A 10233-nucleotide genomic window follows, 5' to 3' on the forward strand; every position below is an offset into this window, starting at 1 on the left:
AATGCCTAGATCAGTTTGGGTTTTTCAAAAAATAGTGTTGTTGTTTTTTAAATAGATCTTTCTTTTCTTCCTTCTTTGTAGTTTTTAAAACTCTTTGAATCCTTTGAACGTGTAGCTAAGGGACAGTTGGTGTTCAGGAAAGCAAATATTAGCATGAGTGGTTCCCAAAACCCCTTCCTTTAGCAATTAACAAGGAGTTTACATAACTAAAAATAGTTCAGTAACATGCATTTTCTCAACAAGTTACTTAGTGAAAGTAAACAACAAAAAATTTAAAATATATGAACAGCAGCATTTTTGTTGTGTGTGTGTGTGTGTTTTTTTAAAGTTTAGGTCTGTTTAGCGGTTAAAGGAAAACCTGTTGAGTAGGATGGAGAGATATTGCCTAACTGCCACTTTGTATTCTTTTACTAGTGACCTCAGGTCTCCCCTGAATTTTTACTACTGGTAAAGAAAACAGTGTTTCCAGTTTTCTCTGCAACAAAGATCTCATTGGCTGAAGACAAATGTGTAATTATTAGAAAAAGAGTGCTTTAGAGATATGCACTTCTCAGAATAGTAGACTCAACAGGAAGAAGGAACCAGAAAACATATTCCATTTGTGGTTATGTGGCCTAATTTGACATCATAAAATTGACTTAGTATTTCAGAAGGAAACGTTGCTGTTACGCTTACTGAGATATATCTGTTAAATTTATATTCGTCAGCTTATGTATTAGTTATTTATGCCATGTAACAAATACTCCCCCACCCCAACATTTAGTGTCATAAAACAACAATAAACCTGTGTTATTTCTCACAGTATTAATCCATAGTCCAGGAATTAGGGAATGATTTGGCTGGGCAGTTCAGGCTTGGTCTTCTCAGGATGTTCTCCCAGGTGTCTCCTGAGGGTAACATTATGTAAAGGCTCCCCTGGGGCTCAAGATGAACCAGTCTCATGGTTGGAAAGTTGGTGGTGGCTGTTGGCAGGAAATCTTAGTTTCGTGCCACATATGGTGCTCCACATAGCTACTTGAATATCCAACATGGAATCCAACTCCTCCCAGAGTGAATAATACAAGAGGACAAGGCATAGCTGAAGAGTGTCCTCACCTCAGAAATAATTATTTCTTGCTTTATTAGTCACAAAGATCAGCCTAGATTCATTGTGGAGAAGACAACACAATGGCATCAACACCAAGGCGGTGAGACGCCCTGAGACCCCTTTCAGAGGTTAGCTACCCAGCCTTCTACCCCAGAGCCTTGCAGATAAAGTTTTAAACATTATCAAAACGCAAACACATTTATTTCTTTTCAAATATAAAGGTAAACGGATTTATATCTCCCCAATGAATAGGAGATGTCTGGTGAAAATACCCACCTATGTTCAGTTCGAAGGCAGCTAATCATCTATTCATTGAGAATAAACTATATGGCCAGAACTGTGCTAGCAACACATGGTAGGAGATGTGGCAGATGTGACAAAGTCATCTCAGAATTGTATCTGAGGGTTATCTTTGTAATATCTTTTCAAAATGATGTCCTCTGCCAGAAGTTAGGCATGAAATTCAACCCCAATCATCAGGGTTATGCCTGTACCTCCCAAGTTCTTTGTGGGGGAATTCTGGTTTTCTCTTGGTCCTGAAAGAAAGCAGAATGCCACCTAATAGAAACAGGAACATGTTGTCCCTTTATATTAGCACCAGATAAAGCATGGCACATCTCATTTTCAGAGAGAAATCTAGAGTTTAGCCATGCTTTGCATTGAATATTGGGATGGATCCAGCATGCTCAAATACATTGGGATTTTCCTTTTTTCTATATTTTCTAACAAGTGTAAACAGTATGGCCCAGCTGGTATGGCTCAGTGGTTAAGCATCAATCTATGAACCAGGAGGTCACAGTTCAGGGCACATGCCTGGGTTGAGGCTCCATCCCCAGTGTGGGATGTGCAGGAGGCAGCCAATCAATAATTCTCTCTCATCATTGATGTTTCTATCTCTCTCTCTCTCCCTCTCCCTCTCTGAAATCAATAAATCCTATATAATGAAAGCCTAATATGCAAATCGACCGAACAGCAGAACAACTAGTGGAACAACTGGTCGCTATGATGTGCACTGACCACCAGAGGGCAGATGCTCAATGCAGAAGCTGCCCCCAGCCCGCAGGCCCCAGGCCAGCCAAGACAGGTGCCAGCGGGGGGGGGGGGGGGGGGGGGGGGCGATCACCCCGCCAGTTGCCCCACAGATCAGCCCTGATCATTGGCCAGGCCTAGGGACCTTACCCATGCACGAATTTAATGTACTGATCCTCTAATATCCTATATAATAAAAGGGTAATATGCAAATTGACCCTAACAGCAGGACGACCAGAATGACAGCTCAACTATGAGGCACACAGAGGGCAACCTGCAGTGGGGGCAGGGCCAGTGAGCAGGCAGAACAGCCAACCTCTCGGTTCCTCCCTCCAGCTGGTAGGCTCCAATCACCCAATGGCAAACGGGGAGCTGGGGGTGGGTGGCTACAGGGGGCGGGGCCACTGCGGGCAGCTGGGGAAGATGGCTCTGATTGCAGGGCAGGCTTAGGGACTGTACCCATGCATGAATTTTGTGTGCCAGGCCTCTAGTAAATATATATTTTTAAAAAGAGTAAAGTCTGGAAGGTATGGATCAAACTGTTAACAGGGCACAGAGATAGTAACTGGTTATCTACTTTAAAGGGTTAACGTTCTTCTTGAAACAGCAGCCCTCTCTATCTGTTAAACCTCTTGTCTTCTTGCTCTGTCTGCCAGTTGTTCGAGATGGATGCTGCTGTCATCTTTTTAATCTCCCTCTCTCACTGCAGGGATTGCTACCCAAGAGCCCTGGCCACAGGGATTAGTTCAGCGATTTGCCTGTGACCCACGCCAGACAGCCAAGGTGCTTTCTGAGGGTTTTTCTTCCTTTAAGAGGAGAAGAAAGACCTCTTTCCTCTCCAGTCACAAAACGATTCTTAAACTTCTGATGGCCAATTCCATTTCAAGTGGTAAGGACTTAGTCTGAGAGAAAGAAGTGAACATACACAAAAAAGTGGGGATGAGACAAACTTAGCCTCGTGTGTCTGCTTCCCAGAGGCCTCAGGGCCAGCTCATACACTTGCCCTTCCAACGGCTTGGCTATGGGAGCAAATAAATATCGCTATTTGTTTAAGATGGGTCAAAGTAGGTTTCTGTCAGGTATATGCAGAAGCCCTAACAAGTACCTTGTATGAAGGAGTTGGGGAATCCCACTTTCAACTTTGTACACTAATTATATTCATCAAAATATTTTTGGCTACAAATTAATAACAACTCTATTTGAGCTAGCATAAACAAAGAGGGAGTTTATTACATCATGTTCCCAAATGTAGGAAGGGCATGGGGAAGCCAGCCTTAGGAATATCTAGAAGCAAGGATCTAAATGCCATCAAAATTCTCTTCTATTTTTGTTTCTGGATCTCGGCGTTATTCCTCAACTGTGGGCTTACTTTTCTCACTTAGTGGGAATGACCATTGCTCACAGATTCTAGGGTGACATCTTCATAGCATCTGAAAAGAAAGTTCTTCTTCCCTCATTTTGAGTTAGCAAAACTCTCAGGGGAGGATTCTGATTGGCCTGGTTTTGGTCACATGCCCATTGCTGCACCAATTTCTGGGGCCAAGAATGTAGGTATCATTGCCCACATTGGTTCGCATGCCCTCTCTTTGATCCTGTGGCCAGGAATGTGGAGTTATGTAAGAACATGGCAGTTCCTATCTCAAAGCAATGACTAGAGTGAGGGAAAAAGAGTTGTTCTTCAGAGAAACTGGTTCTGATATGGTAGTGGGGAATTCTACTGAGTAGGGCAGTAGATACCTAATATTTGTGTCTGTGTTCCACATTCTATATTGTTCATCTATTTTATAACAAATAGGTAACACTTTGAACACATATTAATCTATATTATATATTTGCTGTTAGTTTTAAATGCTTTCCTCCTGAAGTAATATCAAATTTATAAGAAACCTCAGGAATCATCTGGTTTGACTACTACTAATGCAAACTATTCTCTTATGCTGTCCTGGACCAGGGACTTAAATATTGTGATATCTCCAATGACGTGAAGAATGAGTAAAGGTTCATTTCTCTTGAAAACAGAGTTGGGATATAAGAACACGGTTGACTAAGCCAGAAGCTATTAATCTATCTGCAATTTTTGGATTACCTTGGGGAAATTGCTGTCTCTCTGATTTCCTTTTCTTATATTAAAAAATGAAAGTAACATAGTAATACTATAATGCTTTAAACATACCACAGTGGGGGAGGGTCAAGGGAGGGCTCCAATACCTTATAAACACAATCTACAAAGTATCAGTCTTAATCATTTTTGTGTACTGTTATGAGAATGACATCCATTCAGTTAAGGTATAAAATTAGCCTGAAATGCTGAATCATAGCTTAAATTCAACGGGTATGTTATTTAGTATTTATTGAACACCAACTTGTTCCAGATGCTTTACAGGGCACAAAATGTGGCCTGTGTTCTCAGGACTCTTGAGTCCTTCAGGGAGAGTTCTGTTTGCTGTTTGCTGTTCAGGGACACTGCAGTCTTTTGTCAGGGAAATGCTTTCCCCCTGAGTCCACTGACATGTTAAAGGTGTAAGTGGTATTCACAATTGTGAACATTGGAAAGGAAATAGATCGACTACCTCTGTCATGTGTTTAGAAGGCCATGACGTTAACTATAAAGCACTAAGGAGGTAAAAAGCATATAAAGGGAAACATTGAAGAGAGCAATTTATGCAACATTATGTTTGTCCTGCTTGAATATTCAGGCATAATAATAATAATAATAATAATAATAATACATGGCAATCTGATTAGGTAAAAAAAAAGCTGTTTCACCCCTGAAATTCCAGAGGGACTTCTGCACATTTAAGACAAGCTTCTTAGAAATGGCCTGGGTCTCTATTTTGTGGTGCCTCGGAGGCAGTTGGCAGCTGCAGGATGAAGCTGAACATCCCTTTCCCAGCCACTGGCTGCCAGAACCTCACTGAAGTGGCTGCTGAACACAAGCTTCATACCTTTTATGAGAATCATGTGGCCCCGAAGTTGCTGCTGACGCTCTGGGTGAAGAGTGGAAGGGTTATGTGGTTCGGATCAGTGGTGGGAATGAAAGCAGGGTGTTTTGACCCACGGCTGTGTCTGCCTGCTACTGAGAAAGGGACGTTCCTGTTACAGACCAAGGAGGACTAGACACAGAAAGTGCAAGTCTGTTCGGGGCTGCATTGTGGTTGCCAATCTCAGTGTCCTCACCTTGGTCATTGTAAAAAGGGGAGAGAAGGACATTTCTGGTCTCACTGATACTATTGTGTCTCATCACTTGGGGCCCAAAAGGGCTAGCAGACTTGGCAGTTTTCAGTCTCTCTAAAGAATACAATGTCCACTAGTATTTTGTGAGAAAACCCCTAAACAAAGAAGGTAAGAAACCTGGGACCAAATTACCCAAGACTCAGCATCCTGTTACTCCACATGTCCTGCAACACAAACATTAGCGCATTGCTCTGAAGAAACATGCTCAGAAAAGAAGAGGCCACAGAATATGCTAAACTTTAGGCTGAAAGAATGAAGGAGACCAAAGAAAAATGCCAGGGACAGATTGCCAAGAGCCATAGCTGTCCACTCTGACAGCATCTACCTCTAAGTCTGAGTCCAGTCAAAAATGAGATTTTCTAAAGGAAACTAAGTAAGAACAAACATAATAAGAGAGAAATGGCCTGGGTCTGGGGTGAGATGGGCACTGGCTGATGAGGGATTTGCCAAGTGTGCTCGTCCAGTGTGGCACAGTGGGGAAGAACATGGACCCATGACTCAAGCATAACCCATGTGCATGTCAACCCTGTTCTTCTACCTGCTGGGTGTGCCTTTTGACCTGTGTTAGCCTTCAGAGACCTCAGTGTCTGCATCTAAACTCAAATATCCTATATAATAAAGAGGTGATATGCAAACTGACCATCACCCCAATATACAAGATGGCTGCCCTCATGTGGACACAAGATGGCTGGCAAGGGAGGGCAGTTGGTGGCGACCAGGCCTGCAGGGGAGGGGAGTTGGGGGCGACCAGGCCACCAGGGGAGGGCAGTTGGGGGTGATAAGGCCAGCAGGGGAGGGCAGTTGGGGGCAATCAGGCCAGCAGGGGAGGGCAGTTGGGAGGGACCAGGCCTGCAGGGGAGGGCAGTTGGGGGCAATTGGGCTGGCAGGGGAGCAGTTAGGTGTTGATGAGCCTGGCAGGGGAGTGGTTAGGGGGTGATCAGGCAGGCAGGCAGGAGAGCGGTTGGGATCTAGCAGTCCCAGATTGTGAGAGGGATATTCTACTGCCTGTTTAGGCCTGATCCCTGGAGAGTGTGCAGGCTAGGCTGAGGGACACCCCCCTCCACCCCCCCCCCACACACCCATGCACAAATTTTGTGCACCGGGCCTCTAGTCCTATATAATAAAAGGCTAATATGCAAATTGTCCCCTCAACCGGGAGTTTGACCAGGAGTTCGACCAGGGCGCAGGGCCAGCCGGCCAACTGCCCATGGCCCCTCCCCCTGGCCAGCTGGCCCCGATTGGGGCAGGCTGGCCAGACCCCACCCATGCACAAATTCATGCACTGGACCTCTAGTATATACATATATATTTAAGTATATAAAAATAAATTTAAATATATGTATGTATTCCATAACAACTAATTGCAGATTTAATTATGTGAACTATAATGCCTGGCATATAGTAGGCACTAATAGATACTGGTTGAATTTATTTTTGTTATTCTGTCATGAGATAGCCGAACCTCACTGAGGATCACATGGTTTCAAGAGCAAGCAGCAGGGTTGTAAAGATAGTGAGATTGGGGAAATGCATCATTGACAGAGCACTCCTGGGGTACAGGCTCCAGGCAGGCATGATAGCCTTCCTTCCCATGGGGGGAACGAGGAGTTTAGGCTTCCTTCAGTCTCCCTGCCTTGATCATTCTCTGCTACCAGATGGTCTTCTGCACACACCTAAGGTCCTTTGACCTGCAGCCTAGAAAAGCAGTGCTTAATCTGGATGGAGCCTGTCCCCACCTCCCCACTGCTCACCCCAGACCTCTGGTCTCCATCAGCTGTGAGATACTACTTAGCGCACTGTTGATGTAATGCTTCAGCTGCCGCAGGTGTGTACTTTGAATAACATTAAAATCCATAGGATTTGGAGCTGGGGTGATAACATGAATTATGGTTCATTGGCAGAATGTGTTTCCCAAAGATCACGCAGAGTTTGTGGGGTGCAGTTTCTTTAATCTAGCAGCAGGTAGGCTGATCATTGCTTTCCAGAAACTGTTCGCCAGCTTTGACGCGTCAGCCATGGCACCATGGGAACAAGCAGTCCAACATTGCTAAGTAAACTGGCAAGAGAGGGCTGTGTTAAACAATGTGGCAACGTTTTCATTTAAATGAGAAACGTACCTGGCAAATGGAACCGAATCTCCAGTTCTTCCTTCCTTTGAGCAGCCACATGCAAAAGGGAGCTGTGAGGAAGAGAAATGGAACAAGAGAGGAAGCCAGGTTATGGGGATAGTTCATCCGCTCCAGGTGAGGCTGATGACGTGCCCTCGTCTCATGGAGAGCACCTCATCTTTCCTAAGTCCATTCGTTTTTTAACCATTTAAGAGTAGGTGGCATACGTCACGTGTATTTATGCATCAGTGTGTATTTCCGGAGAACAAGAATTGCCTTTATATAAACAGTACAGTGATCAAATTGAGGAAATCAATACAGTATTGCTAGAATATTTTAATCTATAGACCATGTCTGAATTTTGTCAATTTATTTCAATACTGAACTTTATAGCATGTTCTCTCCTCAGTGCACGATTCCACTCTGATCACACATTGCATGTAATTACCACTTCTCTTCATTCTCCTCTCACCTGAAACAGCTCTTCAACTTTCCTTTGTCTTTGACAATGATATTGTTGTTTCACAGATGTTCATTTTTATGGAATATTCCTCTATTTGGTCTTGATTGATGTTTCCAAATGATTAGATTAGGTTATGCATCATTACATAAGTGATGCCATGCCCTTCTCAAGGTATTCCATCCATGATGGACATATGATGGCCACCTCCTTCTCACTGACAATTTAATTTTGATTATATAGTCAAGGTGCAGTCTTTTTTTCTCCTTGTATAGTTACTGGTTTTCCTCTTGTGACTAATACACAATCTATGGGGTCATGTCTACTTTTTATTTATTTACTTATTATTTTTTAAATATAGTTTTATTGATTTCAGAGAGGAAGGGAGAGTGAGATATTATTAAATAATAATATAGAAACATCAATGATGAGAGAGAATCATTGATCGGCTGCCTCCTGCACACCCCCCACTGGGGATCGAGCCCACAACCCAGGTATGTACCCTGACCAGGAGTCTAACCGTGACCTCCTGGTTCATAAGTTGAAGCTTAACCACTGAGCCACACCAGCTGGGCCATGTCTTCTTTTTAAACCAGTGTTTGCACCAAATGTCAGGACCAATCTAGAATTAAAAAATTTTTCTAAGTATGTAATAATTCCTGCCATATTTGTTGCAAAAAATATATCCATGTACAACATTGATACGAAATAGAAAGCCAGTAGAATATGATTGAGACTAGAGACTCTGGAGTTAGATGGCTTTGGTTTGAATCCCAATCCCCTCACTTTCCTGATGGAAAACTCTGGGGTGTTACCTCCCTGTGCTCAGTTTTATCATCTATAAAATCTGAAAGATAAAAACGCTGCCCTCGCATATGGGGTTGTTGCAGGATTAAATGAGCTGATAATATGTGTCTGGCACATAGTCAGCACACAATTAACATTGGCTTTATATGTAATATATATTTTATATACAATATATACTTTTTTCAGGGTAGTAAATAAAATCTAAATAATGAGGTAACATTTTTAGCTACAGGTACTATTCTTCCACTACCAGATCCAAAAATAAACTTAGACAATATAATTTTCAAAAATCCCTAATGCAAGTGCTTTCACTTTCTTATTCTTTTTTTTCTCCTCTCTCCTTCCCTTCCTCTCTCCTTCCTTTCTTTCTTTTTCTTTCTCTCTCTCTCTCTCTTTCTTTCCTTTCTTTCTCTCTCTCTCTCTTTCCTTTCTTTCTTTCTTTCTTCTTTCCTTCTTTCTTTCTTTCTTCCTCTCTTTCCTCCCTCCCTCCCTCCTTCCCTCCTCCCCACCCCCCCCCCTTCCTTTTCTTTTAGGAAAGCTGGCTGATACCTTTATTGCTTTAGAGGGAGGGGATCTCAGGAGCTCTTGGTGGGGCGGGCCCTTTCTCTTCACCTTGACCTGCTTCTGGCTGTGCAGGATGGAGCTGGCCCTGCCAATGGCGTCCATGCGGGATCCGGACAGTACTTGTTCTTGCGGATCGGGTGCGCGATGCCGCTCAGGGTGGCCGGGGCGTTCTTGTTGGTGGTCTGCACGGAGGAGGCGGCCGGCTTTCACTGGCCGGATCTTCGCTGCATGATGACTGCCACGCCTTTGCCGTCGGCCGCCGGCTCCATGCCCACCGTCTTGCGTATCAGCCCGTTGAAAGGAGTTGCGGGCCTTCAGGTTAGTGGGTTCGGTGCTGTATGTCTGCTTTTTCCTCCTGATCAGGGGCAGACATGCGGCAGCTCCTCACGCTCCGTTTCTTGAACAAATTTGTAACAAGCTCCTACAACGTGCCAAGCACAGATGAAGGTATGGGGCCTACAGCGATGAGCCAGACAGCTCTGGTGATTATATCCTAGGACAGGGGTCAGACACAAGTAGTCTATAAATTAAGGCAATTTTAAGTAGAACCCAGTGCCCTGAAGAAAACAGACCAGGCCCTTGCAATAGAGAGAACCTGGGGTGGCGATGGGGGTGACTTGGTCAGGGAAAGCCTTTTGGTGACACTTACTTAATGTCTCTTCATTGCTCATCTAACAACATTTTTATAGACTTATGACTTGAAATGAAACAATGTGGAACAAATATTTCCCAGTACATTAAGCTCTCTATAAACAGGATAGCACCACAGTTATGTTTTCACAGAACATGTATCAGTGAAACTGATTTCAAGTAGCGATCTTCTTAATTGAAAACCAGCCCCTTTATTGCCCTGGCCCGTGTGGCTCAGTTGGTTGGCGTCATTCCAGGCACCTGAAGGTTGCCCACTCCCTGATAGGGGACATGCAGGAGGCAGCCAAATGATG

The 10233-nt window shown here is 43.8% G+C and overlaps 1 pseudogene; it reads right to left on the bottom strand.

Moving 5' to 3' along the window:
• Positions 1-9300: 9300 nt before the first annotated feature.
• LOC118650706 lies at positions 9301-9960 on the bottom strand (annotated as a pseudogene).
• Between the last annotated feature and the right edge of the window lie 273 nt (positions 9961-10233).

The sequence above is a fragment of the Myotis myotis genome, unplaced genomic scaffold, assembly GCF_014108235.1.
Source record: "Myotis myotis isolate mMyoMyo1 unplaced genomic scaffold, mMyoMyo1.p scaffold_m19_p_3, whole genome shotgun sequence".
In the NCBI taxonomy this organism is placed as follows: Eukaryota; Metazoa; Chordata; class Mammalia; order Chiroptera; family Vespertilionidae; genus Myotis; species Myotis myotis.